At 40.3% G+C, this 19677-nt stretch overlaps 1 protein-coding gene across 3 annotated transcripts in view; it reads right to left on the minus strand.

The window, feature by feature from the left end:
- NEURL1 (neuralized E3 ubiquitin protein ligase 1) overlaps positions 1-19677 on the minus strand; it is a 106146-nt gene that overhangs the window by 61280 nt on the left and 25189 nt on the right. The window lies entirely within an intron of this gene.

The following is a 19677-nucleotide window of genomic DNA, read 5'->3' on the forward strand; positions in this document are numbered from 1 at the left end:
TCTCCACTTCTGTCTGTCCTATCCAACAACAACGAGAACAATAATAACTACAACAATAAAACAACAAGGGCAACAAAAGGGAATTTAAAAAAATTTAAAAAGATAAGGGCCTGGCTCAGCTGCAGGCCCAGATCTAAAATATTTATGTATTTATTTATTTATTTATTTATTTATTACCACAAAATAGTAAGAAAAAGAACTAGAGCATCATCGTGGGACATACGATGAATACTGGGGACGGAACTCAGGACCTTGTTTTTCCAAGTTCAATGCCTCACTCATTGTGCCACCTCCCAGACCCTGACTGAATTTTTTATGAAAGATTTATTGGGGACAGGGTGGTAGCACAGCGGGTTAAGTGCACATGGCACAAAGCGCAAGGACCAGCATAAGGATCCCGGTTTGAGCCTCCAGCTCCCTGCGGGGATCGGGGGGGGGGGAGTCATTTCACAAGCGGTGAAGCAAGTCTGCATGTGTCTGTCTTTCTCTCCTCCTCTCTGTCTTCCCCTCCTCTCTCAATTTCTCTCTGTCTTATCCAACAACAACAACAACAGCTATAAAATAATAACAACCACAATAAGGGCAACAAAATGGGAAAAATAGCCTCCAGGAGCAGTGGATACATAGTGCTGAACCTGGGATCTCTAGTGTCTTTAGGCCTGCAAAGCATGTGCTCTAACACACTGAACTATCTCCTAGACCCTCTCACCTTTTGTCTTGGCCCCAGGGCCTGGAATTCATGAGTTATCATTTCAACAACCAAAAAGGGGGGGGGGGGAGAAGAGGAGAAAATAAAAGAATAGAAGGAGATTCCTGGAGGAGAGCTTCACCTACCCCTAGCAAGTAGCTGATTAAGTTGGGGACTGAGAGATATTTATCATGAGTGCTAGCTGCTGGCAGATAGATAGGCCCTCACCAATCTACACCTGACTGATAGTAAGCCAGCTGTGTCCTTACAGTCTACAAACACCCCCAGGGACCTTCTAAAGCATAGCCATCTAGCAACAAGGTCCCAATGCCTGATGTGCTCCCTTGCTGGCCCATATCATGTCCAACTGTGTTCCCAGAAAATCCCAGAGTGTTAACTCTGTCACCACCTGGGACTGAGACACCAGTCTCCTTTCAGTCACAAGCCTGTAAACACAGCAGTTACGCACCCATGCCTTTAACTCCTGGTCAATACCCAGGCTCATTCATGCACAGAACCCCAGCCCAGGTTTGCACAGAGCATCACACAGAATAAGAAGACAGAGGAAATTACCCACATTGATGAATCAAGACAATTTCCTAGGACTAAGAACAGAAACAACAGAGCCATGTAGATTTCCTAAAGAAGACTTCAGAATAACAGCCCTAAGGATGTTTAATTAATGAAAAGATCAATCAAAGAAAACTCCAAGAAGTATGATAAAAGTCCTAACAAAAACCGTAAGATTAAGAAATGCAGTAGCTAAGATAATAATAATAATAGCTATAGCAGAAGCTCCTCCAGCAAAAAAAAGGAAGCCAAAGGTCACAACAGTGAGTTTGAGATTGGGGTAGAGGAAGCCATTAAAAGAGGGGGGGGGGGTGCTGGGTGACTTTGGATGTCCGCACAGTTTTGGTGCAGAGTGTACACAGTCCCAGGCCTTGCAGGTTTGATCTCAAGCTCTGTAGAAACCATGCTCTGTCAAATCATCTCTCAGGCCAGAAGCATCCTAGCTTGATGCCCCTCTTCATCTTTATTGGAGCTGGAGATACTGGAGCAGCACTGTATGTTATGCACCTGGCATTGTTCAACCCAGATGTCAGTTGGGACAGGAAGAATAACCCGGAACCCTGGAGAAAACTGGGTCCCAATGATCAGTACAAGTTCTACTCAGTGAATGTAGACTACAGCAAACTGAAGAAAGAAGGTCCAGACTTTTAAATGAAATATTTCACTATAAAGCTGCTTAAAATAAAGGGCTTCCAGGAGCCATCCACACAATTTTCCACTTAACCAGGAATTCTGCCAGAAGAGAATGGCAAGATATCTATCAAGTGCTCAATGAGAAAGGCTTTCAACCAAGACTACTGTATCCTGCTAGACTGTCATTCAGACTAGATGGAGGCATCAAAACCTTCTCAGACAAGCAACAGTTGAAAGAATCAACTATCACCAAGCCTTCCCTGAAAGATGGTCTGAAAGGTCTCCTATAAACAGTCAGACCACCATAAATAGGCCATATATCAGAACACTAAAAATCTACAAGAATGGCATTAAAATATCTTCAGTCTTTGATATCAATAAATGTCAATGGCCTGAATTCACCTATTAAAAGACACAGAGTAGGAAGATGGATCAGAAAACACAACCCAACAATATGCTGTCTATAGAAAACCCACTTAACAAGATAAACATAGACTCAAAGTGAAAGGATGGAAAACTATCATACAACCCAATGGCCCACAAAAAAAGGGCAGGAACAGTTATTCTCATATCTGACATGATAGACTTTAAAATAAATAAAATTTAAAAAGTTAGGGATGGACACTACTTAATGTTCAGTGAATCAGTCAATCAAGAGGACTTAACAATTATTAACATCTATGCACCCAATAAGAAGCCATCTAAATACATCAAACATCTACTAAAAGAGCTATAGCAACATATTAACAGCAAAGGCCAACTCCTCAGCTGCATTCTGTCCAACCTGCTTTCCTCTGTCACCTTACCTCCAAGTCAAGACTGAATGTCCCAAGACCCCCCAGATTGCCTCAGATAACCCCAGAGGGATACTGGGATGCAGCAGAATTCATTGTCTGGGTTGAGTGTCCATTTCCCAGAGGGTCCACAGGTGTCTAAACCAACCATGTACCCTTGTCAAGCCAAAGAGTGAGGTTTGGGGCTTCCTGAAAACTCAGGGGGGCCCACACCCCTGGAATAGACATGGTATTGAAGAAAACTTGATACTCTCTGGTACCCAAGTTTCCTAAGCCACTTGGAAAAGATTCTGTCCCAAGAGTGACAACCCTCTAGAACATTAGAGAAATTGTCCCATGTGGCCTCACCTTTATATTTCTGTGCCATTTACTACTATCCTCATTTGAGTAAAGAAAGAGGAGGCCCACCAAGATGGGAAACCCCACCTGCAAAAAGAGTGGATGGGGCATAGAAGACCATGAGACAGGACTCCCCACTCATGGTCTGCTGACCAGGGTGAGTGGACATGGGCAATATGAAGGGTGTCCACCCAATTGGACCTCAGGTTGCTCCTTCAGAAAGTAGGAAAACCCAGGATGAACAAAATAGAAGTTTCTCTTCCCAACAACTCTGGCTATGAATAGGGGGCCCCACATTAGAACCATGGGAGAAAGAAACAGGAGAGGGGGCTAGAGCTGTGGTCCTATATAAAAGCCCATGTTTCTCAGCTGGGTATTAGCCAGGTTGGGTATTCATATTCAAGGACTCAACTATCCTTCTACATCTCAGTCCTGTGCAGAGCACACAGGACAGCACCAGACCCCTTCAGATTATGGTTCACAGAACATCTGTCTGTCCCACTGCCAGGGCTATAGGAGCTGATCCACTGGGGACAGAGGCCATGGGCCCAACCCAGCCCAGCTCCTAGCCCTCTGCCAGAGTCACACACAAAGCCCTAAGGACCCAGATTTAACATAACCCAGTATGTGCTCCCTCTCCCCAAGGGACCCTCAGCACAAGTTAAGATCTGATTGGCACTAATTGGACCAAGCTGGCAGTGCCCAGGGCAGCCTGAGTGCTGTCATCATGGATTTGGCTCACTGAATAATGGCCATTGGTGCTTTTGGAGCCCTCCATTAGTGTCATTGAAGGATCAAGTGAGCTTGGATGGCGCTTTGTGAGTCAACACCACTGTCTGGCCACACTCTAAGCTAGAGGCCTAGATCTTATGAGTGACTTATCCTTAGCCTAACATTCAAGCAAGGGCTAGAATGCAGGTCACCTAGACATCAGCTCATCTGTCTATGCCTCTATTACTTGCCCCAGGAAGTGTTGTCTAGAAGGAAAAAAAGAATGGGGAAGGATGTTGAAGCTCTTTGTTTTCTCCCACAGCACAAGTCTTTCACTTTGATAATCAGACTCCAAGTCCAAAAAGGGAATCTCTTCTCAACCCTAGAACTCAAACCCTAGAACAGATAGTTTAAACATGGATTTTAGGCCTCAAAATTCAAAACTCAATTGCACTCATGAATTCCAAACCCTGAAATGGAAATTCCCTTCCAGAAATGAACTTCTCACCCTAGCACAGAACACACACACACACACACACACACACACACACACACACACACACACACACACACACACGAGCACTGCTCAGCTCTGACTAATGGTGCTAGGGAAGTGAACCTGAGACTTCAAAGCCTCAGGCATAAAAGTCTTGAATAATCATTATGATACCCACTCCCATCCTCTTTCTTTTACACAGCTTCAACTTCAGGTTCGGATGAGGAGACCAAAACTCCCTAGAGCAGTTTCCTTCATGTTTTATAGTAAAGGAATAAGAAAGAACTTCATGTGTCAAAGCTCCAATTTCTTTTTTTTAATTCTATTTGTTATTAATAGTTTGTTACAAGTTATAAGTTTACAATGTATAGTTCCACATCACACCCACCACCAAAGTTTTGTATGCCCACTCTCCCACCTCCCAAAGATAACAACCATAAGTCTCATAAGTCTTACAAACAGTTTGCTTGCTTCTGTTTTGTTTAGATTTTTTTTTTCTTTTGGCAAGTTCATGTAAATCAGATCTCTAGATTCCACACATGAGTGAAACCATCTGGTAGTTGTCTTTAATTTCTTTACTTATTTTGCTAAGCCTAATCACCTCCAGTTCCATCCATTTTGCCCCAAAGACACAATATTGAACACAGAGTAGTTTTCCATGGAATATATGCCCATAACTTCTTTAGCCAGTCATCTGATAATCAAAGTTCCAATTTCTAAGCATGCTGCAGAAACAGCCATATGTGTAACACCCTGTCATTCACAGTTTCATCCTCGGAATTTCTCTATCCTCTGGCATCCAAACCAGAGTCATGGGTCTCCTCAGTCCCAGGGTTTCTGACAGCCCCAGTCAGGAGCAAGAGAGACTATTTCTGCCCCTCTCAGAGGGAATTCCCTGATTTGTTACTGCTCTTCTTAGATTTTCTATCTCTTCAGGATTTAATCTTGATAAATTGTATGTTTCTAGGAACTTATCCATTTCTTCTAATTATCTCAACTTGGTAGCATATAATTATTCACAGTAGCCTCATTTCTATTCTGATCTCTGTTACTTCTTTCCTTCTACTAACTTTGGGCCTAAGTTGTTTTCTTGTCTAGTCCCTTGAGGTATAAAATTAGGTTCTGTGAGATTTTTTTTTCTTAATTTAAGGATTTCTATGAAATTCCCTCTTAGAATTGCTTTTGTTATAATCCGTAAATTTTGAAATTTCCACTTTTGTCTCAGGATATTTTTTTCATTTTTTATTTATAAAAAAGAAACATTGACAAAACCATAGGATAAGAGGGGTACAACTCCACACAATTCCCACCATCAGAATTCTGTATCCCATCCCCTCCCCTGATAGCTTTCCTATTCTTTATCCCTCTGGGAGTATGGACCCAGGCTCATTGTGGGATGCAGAAGGTGGAAGGTCTGGCTTCTGTAATTGCTTCCCACTGAACATGAGCATTGACTGGTCAATCCATACTCCCAGCCTGTCTCTCTCTTTGCCTAGTGGGGTGGGGCTCTGAGGAAGCAGAGTTCCAGGACACATTGGTGGGGTTGTCTGTCTAGGGAAGTCTGGTTGGCATCATGCTAGCATCTGGAACCTGGTGGCTGAAAAGAGTTAACATATAAAGCCAAACAAATTGTTGACTAATCATGAAACTAAAGGCTGGAATAGTGCAGATGAAGAGTTGGGGGGTCTCTGTTTTGTAGATAGCTAGTAGGCCTATTTTAGTTATATTACAAAGCTTGGATCAACAGCGGTAGAAAATGTTACATCCTCCAATGGGAGGCTGGACAACATACTCTATGTTCCACCTGAGGTAGATGGGTCCTGAAATTGGGGCAGCTTACAACATTCCTACTCATGACCACAGAATGTGAGCTCAGATCTACAGGGATGAAGAGGTCACATAGGCTCCTAAGCTGAATATGGGCCCCAGATCACATCAAATCAATGGGGTTTACAGTCAACAATATTTTTATACCTTTCCCATATTAAGGAGCTACTCTCTTCCCTGATCCAGCTTTCTGGTCCTTTTTCCAACCATGACATCATCTCCCCAGACACTAACTTGGATCCACCTGCATATCAGATTTCAGGCTCGGGTTAAAGAAACAAAATACAAAAAAAAAAACAAAAAAACTAGTATAGTCATGGGCCCTTTGGAATATAATTAAAATAAGCCTACTAGTTATCTACAAACTGGAGACACCCCCCCCCCCAACTCTTCATCTACACTATTCCAACCTTTAGGGATATATTTTTTTAAGTTCTCCTTTGATTTCTTCTTTGGCCCACTGGTTGTTCAGGAGTGTGTTATTCAATCTCCACGTATTTGTGAATTTTGCAGTCTTTCTCCTGTTGTTTTGTTTTAACTTCTAATTCTGTACCATCACAGTTGAAAAAGATAGTTGATATGATTTCAGTCTTCTTAAACAAGTTAAGATTGCTTTCTCCTAATATGACCTATCCTGGAGAATGTTCCAGGAGCACTTGAGAAGAATGCATATTAGGTACTTCTTTAATAATTTTTTATTAGTGATCTAGCATTGCCTTACAGAATTAACAGATTTCAGGAATATTTTCATACCCACACTTGGTGCATGTTAAGTCACTATCATGCTACTATCTTAAGGAATGTTTTTTATATGCCTGTTAGGTCCATTAGGTTTAAATTCAGTTCAAGTTCAGTGTTTCCCTATTGATTTCCTGTCTGGATGACCTATGCAATTTTGAAAGTAGAGCACTAAAATATTCTAGTATTACTGTATGATTGTCTACTCACCCCTTCAGACCTGCTTATATTTGTCCTATTATTCTCTTTATATGCTGGTATGCTGTGGTACGGAGTATAAATATAATTTGTATGATGCTGAATATAATTAATAAAATTATTTCTTCTTAATGAACTAACCACTTCATCATTATATAATGACTTTGTTTCTTATTACAGTTTTTTCTCACTTCAATTCTATTCTGTCTGATATTAAGTCAAACATATCTGGTTTCCATTTACATGGGATAATTTTTATGCTCCCTAACCTTTCAGTACATAAGTGCCCTTGATGTTAAAGAAAATTTCTTATAGCTAGGAAACTTGTTCGGTGTTTTTTTTTAAAATACATTTAGCCACTGCCTTCTGGTTTGGGAGTTTAGACTATATCCAGTTATTAAAAGCTAGGAATTTGCTACTGCCATTTTATTAGTTGTTTTCTGAGATTTGGTCCCTTCATTCCTCTGCTGCTGTCTCCCTTTATGATCTGATAATCTTCTGTAGTGGTTTGCTTATATTGCTTTCCCTTTTTCTTTTTATCCACTATTGGCTTCTGCTTTGTGGTTGCCATGAGGTTTACATTAGACATTTTATAGTCATAACAGTCTATTCTGAACAAATAACAACCAAATTTGCTTGTATACAAATGCTTGACATTTTCAGTGCTCCCTACACTTTGTTTTTGGTGTCATAATTCATATATATATATGTACATATATATACATATCACATTTGATATCCATTAGCAAATCATTGTTGTTATAGATGTGTTAATTCTATCTTTTAGCCTTTATACTATAGCTATAAGTGATTTATATATCACTATTGATTGCAATGCTAGGTTTTTTTTTTTTTGCAATGCTAGTTTTTTAAATATTTTTCTTTTCTTTATTAGTTAGATAAAGACAGAGATAAATTGAGAAGGGTGGGGAAGATAGAGAAGGAAAGAGACAGAGAGACACCTACAGTCCTACTTCACCACTTTTGAAGCTTCCCCCCTACAGGTGAGGACCAGGGGTTTGAACCTGGGTCCTTGTGCACTGTAATGAGAGTGCTTAAACAGGTGCCTGGCCCTGTTAGCTTTTTTTTTTAAGTTATATATTTACTAATGAGAAAGAGAGACGGAGACGCAAAACATCACCCTGGTGTTTGTGATGCTGGGGATGATGCTTGTGAATTCAACACTTCATCCATGGTACCACCTCCTGGACCACATTAAAGCAGTTTTATTTCAAAGACATATTCACCATTACCACTGAGCTTTACACATTCACAAGCTTTCATGTTACTACCTAGTATCTTTCCTTTTCCTTTTGAATTTTTTAATTGGCTTTATTAGTTTAGTGAATAGAGACAGCCAGAAATCAAGAGAGAAGTGGGTGACAGAGAGGAAGAGAGACAGAGAGACACTTGCAACACTGCTTTGCCACATGCAAAGCTTTCCTCCTGCAGGTGAAGGCCAGGGGCTAGAACCTGGATCCTTGTACATTGTAACATGTGCGCTCAACCAGGTGCACCACCACCTGGCCCCTCATTTTCCTTTTCAACATGAAAAAATGCCTTAGTATTCTTGCAAGGTAGACTGATTGCTTATGAACTCTTCCAGTTTCTGTGTGTCTGAGAATGTTTGTTTCTCTCACCAATTCTTTTTTTTTTTTTTTTGCCTCCAAGTTTATTGCTGGGACTCAGTACCAGGATGCATTGGATCGACCTTCCCGTGGTGCATCCCGTGAGTACCCATTCATTGGGGAAACTGACGATCCTTCCTAGCCGACTGAATCCACATGGATCCCAGTCACTTTCAAAGCCATGAACTGGCTACGGAAGAAGGGCAAACGCTAGAAGAAGAAGAAGAAGTGCCTGCACCAGGAATCCACTGCTCCTGGAGGCTATTTTTTCCCCTTTGTTGCCCTAGTTGTTTTATTGTTGTGGTTATTATTATTATTGTTGTTATTGATGTTGTTGTTGGATAGGACACAGAGAAATGGAGAGAGGAGGGGAAAACAGAGAGAAGGAGAGAAATATAGACACCTGCAGACCTGCTTCACCACTTGTGAAGCAACTCCCCTGAAGGTGGGGAGCCGGGGGCTCGAACCAGGATCCTTATGCCGGTCCTTGCACTTTGAGCCATGTGCACTTAACCTTCTGCGCTACCGCCCGACCCCCTTCTCTTATCAATTCTAAAGGATAGTTTGCTGGACAGATATTCTTAAATTTTCCAGCAAAGAAAAGTCCACAGCTGTATAGCCTCATTGGTGAGTTAAGGAATTATTATCGGGGCCCAGGCTGTAGTACACCGGGTTAAGCACACGTGATACAAAATAAGGACCCAGACAAAGATCCCAATTAGAGCCCCCAGCTCCCCACCTGAAGTGGCGGTCACTTCACAAGCAGTGATGCAGGTCTACAGGTGTCTGTCTTTCTCTCCCCCTCTATCTTCCCCTCCTCTCTCAATTTCTCTCTGTCCTATCCTATAAAATGGGAAAAACTGGCCTCCAGGAGCAGTGGACTCATAGTGCTGGAACCGAGCCCCAGAGATAGCTCTGGAGGCAAAATAATAATAATAATTATTATTATTTATTATTATTATTATTATCATCAAACCTTCTCAAACTCTTCCCAAAAATGTAGAAGAAGGAATACTTTCAAACTCATTTGGAAGGCCAGCATCACTTTGATACCAGGACCAGAGAGGAGCATGAGAAAAGATAAAGCAAGTTATCTCTTTATAAATTACATATTACTCCGAAGGTTCCATCCAAAATGAGGCTGAGATCTGAAATTTTGGTAACTTTTGAAATCCGTAAAGCTGCAGAGTACAAAGTCAATATACAAGAAGTCACTTGTGTTTCTACATACTAACAATGAACTGTCCAAAAGGACATTAAAAAACACAAACTGGGGGCTTTGTTAGATAGTTGACCAGCTAGAGCACCTGCGTCCAGGCATGCAGCATAAGTTCAAACCTCTGCTTTACGTCAGAGATGCTATCATACAGAGGGATGCTCTGGTGCTGTGGCATCTCTTCTTATCTCTTCTTATCTCTGTTTCTCTCCCATTCTCCTTCTGTCTCTCTAACTGAATGAAAAAGGGGCCCAGTGCAATGAAATTATGCATCTATTTTGCCCTAACTCTACCAAAAGAGGCAAATAAACCAATATCATTTACAACTGCATCAAGAAGAAAAAGTACTTATAGATAATCTTAACCAAGAAAGTTAAAAGTATGTACACTGAAAACTATAAAAAATTCATGAAAGAAACTGAAGAAGACACAAAGAAATGCAAAGAAATCTCATGTTCATAGATAAGAAAAATTGATATTGTTAAAATTTCTAGACTACCAATAAATTTTTAAAAATAAATTGTAATGAGCAATCTACTTTAATTGCTTCCCCTACCAGATTTGTGTCGCTATCAAAAGCTCAATAGTATTTTCACAGGCATGGATAAAACAATCTCAAATTTTTGTCTGGAACCACAAAAGACCCATAATTGCTACAGAACTTATGAAAAAGTACAGCAAAGTTAAATGAGTTACACTTTTTGACTTGAAATTGTATCACAAAGACATAGTTATCAAAACAGTACGGCATTAGGGGCCAGGAAGTGTTGCACCCAGTTGAGCTCACACGTCACCATGCACAAGAACCCAGGTTCAAGCTCCCGCTCCCCAACTGCAGTGAGGATGCTTTATAAGCAGTGAAGCAGACCTGCAGGTCTCTTTTTCTCTCCCTCTCTACCTCCCCCTCCACTCTTAATTTCTCTCTGCCCTATCAAATAAAAAATATAAAGAAAAAATGGCTGCCAGAAGCAACCGATTCATCGTAGTACAGGCACCAAGCCCCTGAGATAACCCTCATGGTAATTTTAAAAAAGTATTTCTTCTAACAAAGTCCCATAACCTAGATATACACCAGTTTCTTTGAGAGAGAGCTTATGTGCACACGTATCCATAAACTACTGCAAAATATATAACTGAAAGCAGAAGTACACTAAAGTTTGCAGTGAGTACCTCCCTAACACTTCCTCTCCACTATTCCAAGCTTGGGATCCATGATTGCTCAACAAATTGTTTGGCTTCGTATGTTAACTCTCTTTTCAATCACCTGGATGCTGGCCAGGCTTCCCTGGACTGAAGACCCCACCAATGTGTCCTGGAGCTCAGCTTCCCCAGAGACACACCTTACTAGGGAAAGAGAGAGGCATGCTGGGAGTATGGACCGACCAGTCAACGCCCATGTTCAGCGGGGAAGCAATTACAGAAGCCAGACCTTCTACCTTCTGCAACCCTCAATGACCCTGGGTCCATGCTCCCAGAGGGCTAGAGAATGGGAAAGCTATCATGGGAGGGGGTGGGTTATGGAGATTGGGTGGTGGGAATTGTGTGGAGTTGTACCCCTCCTACCTTATGTTTTTATTCATTAATCCTTTCTTAAATAAAAAATTTTTAAAAAGGGGAAATAAATAAATACATAAAAAAATAAACAAAAAAAAGTATTTCATAAAAAACATAGATTTTAATGAAGCAGAATAGGAAGGGCAAAAACAAAACCATGCATATACAGTCAATTAATTTACAACAAAGGTGCAGAACAGAGTTTTCAATAAATGTTGAAATAACTCAATAAATATTGATATATACACAGATATAATTGGCCCCTTATTTCATGCCACACACACAAAAATAACTCAAAATAAGTTAAAGATAAAAATATAAAATCAGTGAAAACTCCTATAGGAAAGCATAGGTGGGAAGGTGCTTGACAACTGATCCTTGCAGTTATTTTGACTCAAAAAGCACAGACAACAAAAGTAAATAATAATAATAATCAATTGAGACTACCTCTACTATGAAACTTCTGCACAGCAACCAACAAAATGAAAAGGATTCCTTCAAAGTAGGAGAAAATATCTGCAAACCATGTATTGGATGAGACATTCACATCCAAAATACAGAAGAAACTATACATCTCAGTAGCTTAAAAGTAATAAGCTTGTCCAGTTTTTCAGAGAATGTACATTGATGAAGTCTTTTTTGAATAAACATGATGCTTCTTCAAAGAGTGTTTATGACTCAACAATCCCATTTCTAGGTGAAGATCTGAAAAAATGAAATCAATATCTCCAAGAATTACCATCTCCCAATGTTTATCTCAGCATTATTCATAATAGTCAAGACATGGAAATAACCAAAGTGTCTGCTGATGGAGGAAGGATAAAGAAAATATTTTGTATATATAAATAGGATATTATTCAGTCAATAGAAAGAAGGTTGGAACATGATGGCAGAGGAGAACCTAGTGAGGATTGAATTGTTATGTGGAAAACTGAGAAATGTTATGCATGTACAAACTATTATATGTCACTGTCAGCTGTAAACCATTAATCCTCCAATAAAGAAATTTTTTTAAAAAAGGAAATCTTACAACCTAAGAAGTGGTACAAAATGCAGAGCAATAGATTATTTTGTTTGGTTTTTAAAATTTTTTTATTGGTTATTTAATATTGATTTACAAAATTATAACAGGGATATAATTCCATATGGTTTCCACCACCAGAGTTCTGTGTCCCCAATCCCTCCATTGGAAACTGCGGCAGTTCTCCCAAGGTCACTGATATGCGTTGATTCTATAACTATCTATCTGTATCTATCTGTCTACACACACACACATTTGGCCCAATTTTTTCACCAGTCCTGCCTTCACTACCTTTCAGAGTCAGCCCTACACCTACTACTACTTTCAAGGGTTCCTTTTTTCTTTCTTTTCCTTTCTCAGATAAGAAAAACAGTGCCTGTCTTCCTCTGGTGTTTTCCAGATTCACGTCCCTTGCAGTGATGTTATAAATATAAGATTGCTGATGACCAGTTCTTCAGGTCCTGGTGGAATGGAGGTACAGAGCCCTTTGGTCATCTTGCCCTAACATTTATCCCTTTGGGAGTATGGACCAAAATTCTTTATGACGAGCAGATAGTGGGAATTCTGGCTTCTATAATTGCTTCTCCACTGGACATGGCCATTGGTAGATCCATACCCCAGCCTACTGGGGTAGGTAGAGCAACAGATTTGTATGGATGAGGTCCCAAGTTCAATCCCTGGGATAGCACGAGCCAGAGGGATGCTCTGGTGCTGCCTCTCCAGTTCTCTCTCTCTCTCTCTCTCTCTCATTAAAAGATAAATGTATCTTTTTAAAAAGGGGGCCAGGTGGTAGCACAGCAGGTTAAGCGCACTTGGCACAAAGCACAAGGACCGGCATGAGGATCCCGGTTCAAGCTCCCGGCTCCCCACCTGCAGGGGGGTCACTTCACAGGTGGTGCAGCAGGTCTGCTGGTGTCTATCTTTCTCTCTATCTGTCTTCCCCTCCTCTTTCTCTCTCTCTCTGTCTTCCCCTCCCTTTCTCTCTCTCTGTCTTCCCCTCCTCTTTCGACTTCTCTGTGTCCTATCCAACAACAATGACAGCAATAACAATAAACAACAAGGACAACAAAAGGGAAAAAATAGCCTCTAGGAGCAGTGAATTTGTAGTGCAGGCACTGAGCCCCAGCAATAACCCTGGAGGCAAAAAGAAAGAAAGAAAGAAAGAAAGAAGAGAGAGAGAGAGAGAGAGAGAGAGAAAGAAAGAAAGAAAGAAAGAAAGAAAGAAAGAAAGAGAGGGAAAGAAAGAGAAAAGAAAAGAAAAGAGAAGGATTCGACTTCCGGAGGCGGAGCTACGAGCAGCAGATCGCTTTCTCTCCTCTCCTCTCCTCTCCCGGATCAACTAGGAATACCAAAGGAGACCACCCGGACCGAAACAAGACAGGACTAGAATGACCACAGAAATCCAGTAAATCACCCGTGAGTACAAACACGCGTGGCTGGTGACAGAGAAGAGAGAGGGGCATAAGGAGAGACTAAGTGACTGCTAACAGTTCAACAGTTTGTCAGTGGAGACACCACCTCCAGTCTGCTCCACCAACAAGGGGACAGCTGAAGGGAGGAAAGGACTCCCCAGAGACTCTCCAAGTGCAACTCTGAGTCTCCATTGCTACTACCCTCAGAATCTGGAGCAGCAACAGGGAGGGACACCAGGGTACACCAGGGTACAGAGATCTAACCGGGAAACTCAGGAGAAGACCTATACCTCGGTGGCATAGCTGAGGGGCTGTGAAAGTCTCTTTGCATAACCACTGGATTATCTCTGCCACACCCTGCTTTATCTCTTGGTCAGGAGTCAGTGATTAAGCTAAGAAGCCTATTGATAGTTTAAAAGCCCTCAGGCTCCCATAGCCTACAGGGGGAAAAAAAAAAGGCTTTTACACCACTGAACTCCAACTCAGGGATTGAAAAAACTGTTAATTTATATAAAATGGTTAAAACAACAAGAAAAAATATTGGAGACTCAAACCAGGAAAAGAGTCCAGCTAAAAGTCCTCCAGAGGGTGAAGCACAAAACAACGAGTTCAACATCCAAACATTAGCTAAGGAAATAATAACAGGAGTGAGTAAAGAATTTGAAAAAATTGTAATCAGAAATGCAGGAACAACAAATGAGAATATGGAAGAAAATTCTAATTATCTCATGGTTATTAGAGAGCTGAAAGCTGAAATCGCTGAGCTAAGAAGGCAACTAGCTGAACAAGCTAAAACAGTATCAGAGCAGGGCAACAAAATAGATGAACTCCAGAAAGCAGTAGAGGCCAGAGAAAATAGAATCAATGAGGCTGAAGACAGAATTAGCAAGATTGAGGATGAATTAGACACAACCAAAAAAGAAGTAAGAGATCTCAAAAAGAGATTAAGAGATTCTGAAAACAACAACAGAGTCCTATGGGATGACTTCAAAAGAAACAATATACACATTATTGGCTTATCAGAGGAAGAAAGAGAAGGGGAGGAAGAAAGCATTCTCCAGGCCATAATAGCTGAAAATTTCTCTAGTCTAGACAACATCAAAGACATAAAGATTCAAGAAGCCCAGAGGGTCCCAAACAGAATTAACCCAGACCTAAAGACACCAAGACATGTCATACTTAGATTGGAAAGGAATAAGGATAAAGAAAGGATCCTCAAGGCTGCAAGAGAAAAACAAAGAGTCACCTACAAAGGAAAACCCATAAGATTAGCAGCAGACTTCTCCATACAAACACTACAGGCCAGAAGAGAATGGCAAGATATCTATCGAGTGCTCAATGAGAAAGGCTTTCAGCCAAGAATACTATATCCTGCTAGATTGTCATTCAGACTAGATGGAAGCATCAAAACCTTCTCAGACAAGCAACAGTTGAAGGAAGCAACCATCACCAAGCCTGCCCTGAAAGAAGTTCTGAAAGGTCTCCTATAAACAACCAGACCACCACAAATAGGACATATATCAAAACACTCTAAAACTCTACAAGAATGGCGTTAAAATATCTTCAATCTTTGATATCAATAAATGTCAATGGCCTGAATTCACCTATTAAAACACACAGAGTAGGAAGATGGATCAGAAAACACAACCCAACAATATGTTGTCTAGAGGAAACTCACCTAACTCAACAAGACAAACAGACTTAAAGTGAAAGGATGGAAAACTATCATTCAAGCCAATGGCCCACAAAAAAGGGCAGGAACAGCTATTCTCATATCTGACATGATAGACTTTAAAATACATAAGATTAAAAAAGATAGGAATGGACACTACTTAATGCTCAGAGGATCAGTCAATCAAGAGGACTTAACAATTATTAATATCTATGCACCCAATGAGAAGCCATCTAAATACATCAAACTTCTACTGAAAGAGCTACAGCAATATATTAACAGTAACACAATCATAGTAGGGGACTTCAACACCCCACTATCTCAACTTGACAGATCATCCAGGCAGAAAATCAGTAAAGACATAAGGGAGCTAAATGAAGAGATAGATAAACTAGAACTATTGGACATTTTCAGAGTCATTCATCCCAAGAAACTGCAATACACATTTTACTCAAATCCCCATGGATCATTCTCAAGGATAGACCATATGTTAGGCCACAAAGACAGCATCAGCAAATTCAAGAGAATTGAAATCATCCCAAGTATCTTCTCAGACCACAGTGGAATTAAACTAACACTTAACAATCAAGAAAAGATTAGTAACAGTGCCAAAATGTGGAAGCTCAACAGTACACTTCTTAACAACTTCTGGGTCAAAGAGGAAGTCAAGGAAGAAATCAAAATGTTTCGAGAGTTCAATGAAAATGAAGATACAAGCTATCAAAATATTTGGGACACAGCTAAAGCAGTCCTAAGAGGGAAGTTCATAGCTATACAAGCACACATTAGGAAACAAGAAAAGGCACAAATAAACAGCCTGATTGCACATCTTAAAGACCTAGAAGAAGAACAACAAAGGAATCCTAAAGCAACCAGAAGGACAGAAATTACTAAAGTTAGGGCAGAAATAAATAACATTGAGAATAGGAAAACCATACAAAAGATCAATGAAAGTAAATGTTGGTTCTTCGAAAGAGTAAACAAAATCGACAAACCTTTAGCCAGACTCACAAAACAAAAAAGGGAGAAGACCCAAATAAATCAGATAGTAAATGAAAGAGGAGAAATCACAACAGACACTGCAGAAATTCAACATATCATGCGAGGCTTCTATGAACAACTATATGCCACCAAGCTAGAGAACCTGGAAGAAATGAATGATTTCCTAGATACCTACCAACTTCCAAAACTAAGTAAAGAGGAAGTGGATAACATGAACAGGCCCATCACAGCTAATGAAATTGAAACAGTTATCAAAAATCTTCCCAAAAATAAAAGTCCTGGACCAGATGGTTTTACAAATGAATTCTACAAAACTTTCAAAGAAGAGCTAATACCTCTACTTTTAAAAGTCTTCCAGAAGATTGAAGACACTGGAATACTCCCTGCCAGCTTCTATGAAGCCAACATCACTCTGATACCAAAAGCAGACAGGGACACAACCAAAAAAGAAAACTACAGACCAATATCTCTGATGAACATAGATGCGAAAATATTGAACAAAATTCTAGCCAACCGGATACAACAGTATATCAAAAAAATTGTTCATCATGACCAAGTGGGGTTTATCCCAGGCATGCAAGGTTGGTTTAATATACGTAAATCAATCAATGTGATCCACCACATCAACAAAAGCAAGACCAAAAACCACATGGTCATATCAACAGATGCAGAGAAAGCCTTTGACAAAATACAACATCCCTTTATGATCAAAACACTACAAAAAATAGGAATAGATGGAAAATTCCTGAAGATAGTGGAGTCTATATATAGCAAACCTACAGCCAACATCATACTCAATGGTGAAAAACTGGAAGCATTTCCCCTCAGATCAGGTACTAGACAGGGCTGCCCACTATCACCATTACTATTCAACATAGTGTTGGAAGTTCTTGCCATAGCAATCAGGCAGGAGCAAGGAATTAAAGGCATACAGATTGGAAGAGAAGAAGTCAAACTCTCCTTATTTGCAGATGACATGATAGTATACATGGAAAAACCTAAGGAATCCAGCAAGAAGCTTTTGGAAATCATCAGGCAATACAGTAATGTGTCAGGCTATAAAATTAACATTCAAAAGTCAGTGGCATTCCTCTATGCAAACACTAAGTTAGAAGAAATTGAAATCCAGAAATCAGTTCCTTTTTCTATAGCAACAAAAACAATAAAATATCTAGGAATGAACCTAACCAAAGAAGTGAAAGACTTGTATACTGAAAATTATGAGTCACTACTCAAAGAAATTGAAAAAGACACAAAGAAGTGGAAAGATATTCCATGTTCATGGGTTGGAAGAATTAACATCATCAAAATGAATATATTACCCAGAGCCATCTACAAATTTAATGCTATCCCCATCAAGATCCCAAGCACATTTTTTAGGAGAATAGAAAAAATGCTACAAATGTTTATCTGGAACCAGAAAAGACCTAGAATTGCCAAAACAATCTTGAGAAAAAAGAACAGAACCGGAGGCATCACACTGCCAGATCTCAAACTGTATTATAGAGCCATTGTCATCAAAACTGCTTGGTACTGGAATATGAACAGACACACTGACCAGTGGAATAGAATTGAGAGCCCAGAAATGAGGCCCCACACGTATGGACATCTAATCTTTGACAAAGGGGCCCAGACTATTATATGGGGGAAACAGAGTCTCTTCAACAAATGGTGTTGGAAACAGTGGGTTGAAACATGCAGAAGAATGAAACTGAATCACTGTATTTCACCAAATACAAAAGTAAATTCCAAGTGGATCAAGGACTTGGATGTTAGACCAGAAACCATCAGATACTTAGAGGAAAATATTGGCAGAACTTTTTTCCGCATAAATTTTAAAGACATTTTCAATGAAACGAATCCAATTACAAGGAAGACTAAGGCAAGTATAAACCTATGGGACTACATCAAATTAAAAAGCTTCTTCACAGCAAAAGAAACCACTACCCAAATCAAGAGACCCCTCACAGAATGGGAGAAGATCTTTACATGCCATACATCAGATAAGAGTTTAATAACCAACATATATAAAGAGCTTGCCAGACTCAACAACAAGACAACAAATAACCCCATCCAAAAATGGGGGGAGGACATGGACAGAATATTCACCACAGAAGAGATCCAAAAGGCCGAGAAACACATGAAAAAATGCTCCAAGTCTCTGATTGTCAGAGAAATGCAAATAAAGACAACAATGAGATACCACTTCACTCCTGTGAGAATGTCAGACATCAGAAAAGGTAACAGCAGCAAATGCTGGAGAGGGTGTGGGGTCAAAGGAACCCTCCTGCACTGCTGGTGGGAATGTCAATTGGTCCAACCTCTGTGGAGAACAGTCTGGAGAACTCTCAGAAGGCTAGAAATGGACCTACCCTAGGACCCTGCAATTCCCCTCCTGGGGATATATCCTAAGGAACCCAACACATCCATCCAAAAAGATCTGTGTACACATATGTTCTTGGCAGCACAATTTGTAATAGCCAAAACCTGGAAGCAACCCAGGTGTCCAACAACAGATGAGTGGCTGAGCAAGTTGTGGTATATATACACAATGGAATACTACTCAGCTGTAAAAAAATGGTGACTTCACCGTTTTCAGCCGATCTTGGATGGACCTTGAAAAAATCATGTTGAGTGAAATAAGTCAGGAACAGAAGGATGAATACGGGATGATCTCACTCTCAGACCGAAGTTGAAAAACAAGATTAGAAAAGAAAACACAAGTCGAACCTGAAATGGAATTGGAGTATTACACCAAAGTAAAAGACTCTGGGGTGGGTGGGTGGGTGGGGAGAATACAGGTCCATGAAAAATGATGAATGAAATAGTGGGGGTTGTATTGTTAAATGGGAATCTGGGGAATGTTATGCATGTAAAAAAAAAAAAAAAAAAGGAAGAAGAAGTAGAAACGCAAAGCAGAAATTGACTGAGTTTGGAGTATGGCACCAAAGTAAGAAAGCAGAAGTATACTAGAGTTTGCAGTGAGTACCTCCCTAATACTTCCTCTCCACTTTTCCAAGCTTTGGGTCCATGATTGCTCAACAATTTGTTTGGCTTTGTATGTTAACTCTCTTTTCAGCCACCAGGTTCCAGATGCCATCAGGATGCTGGCCAGGCTTCCCTAGACTGAAGACCCCACCAATATGTCCTGCAGCTCTGCTTCCCCAGAGCCCCACCC

The sequence above is a fragment of the Erinaceus europaeus genome, chromosome 14 (assembly GCF_950295315.1).
Source record: "Erinaceus europaeus chromosome 14, mEriEur2.1, whole genome shotgun sequence".
NCBI lineage: Eukaryota > Metazoa > Chordata > Mammalia > Eulipotyphla > Erinaceidae > Erinaceus > Erinaceus europaeus.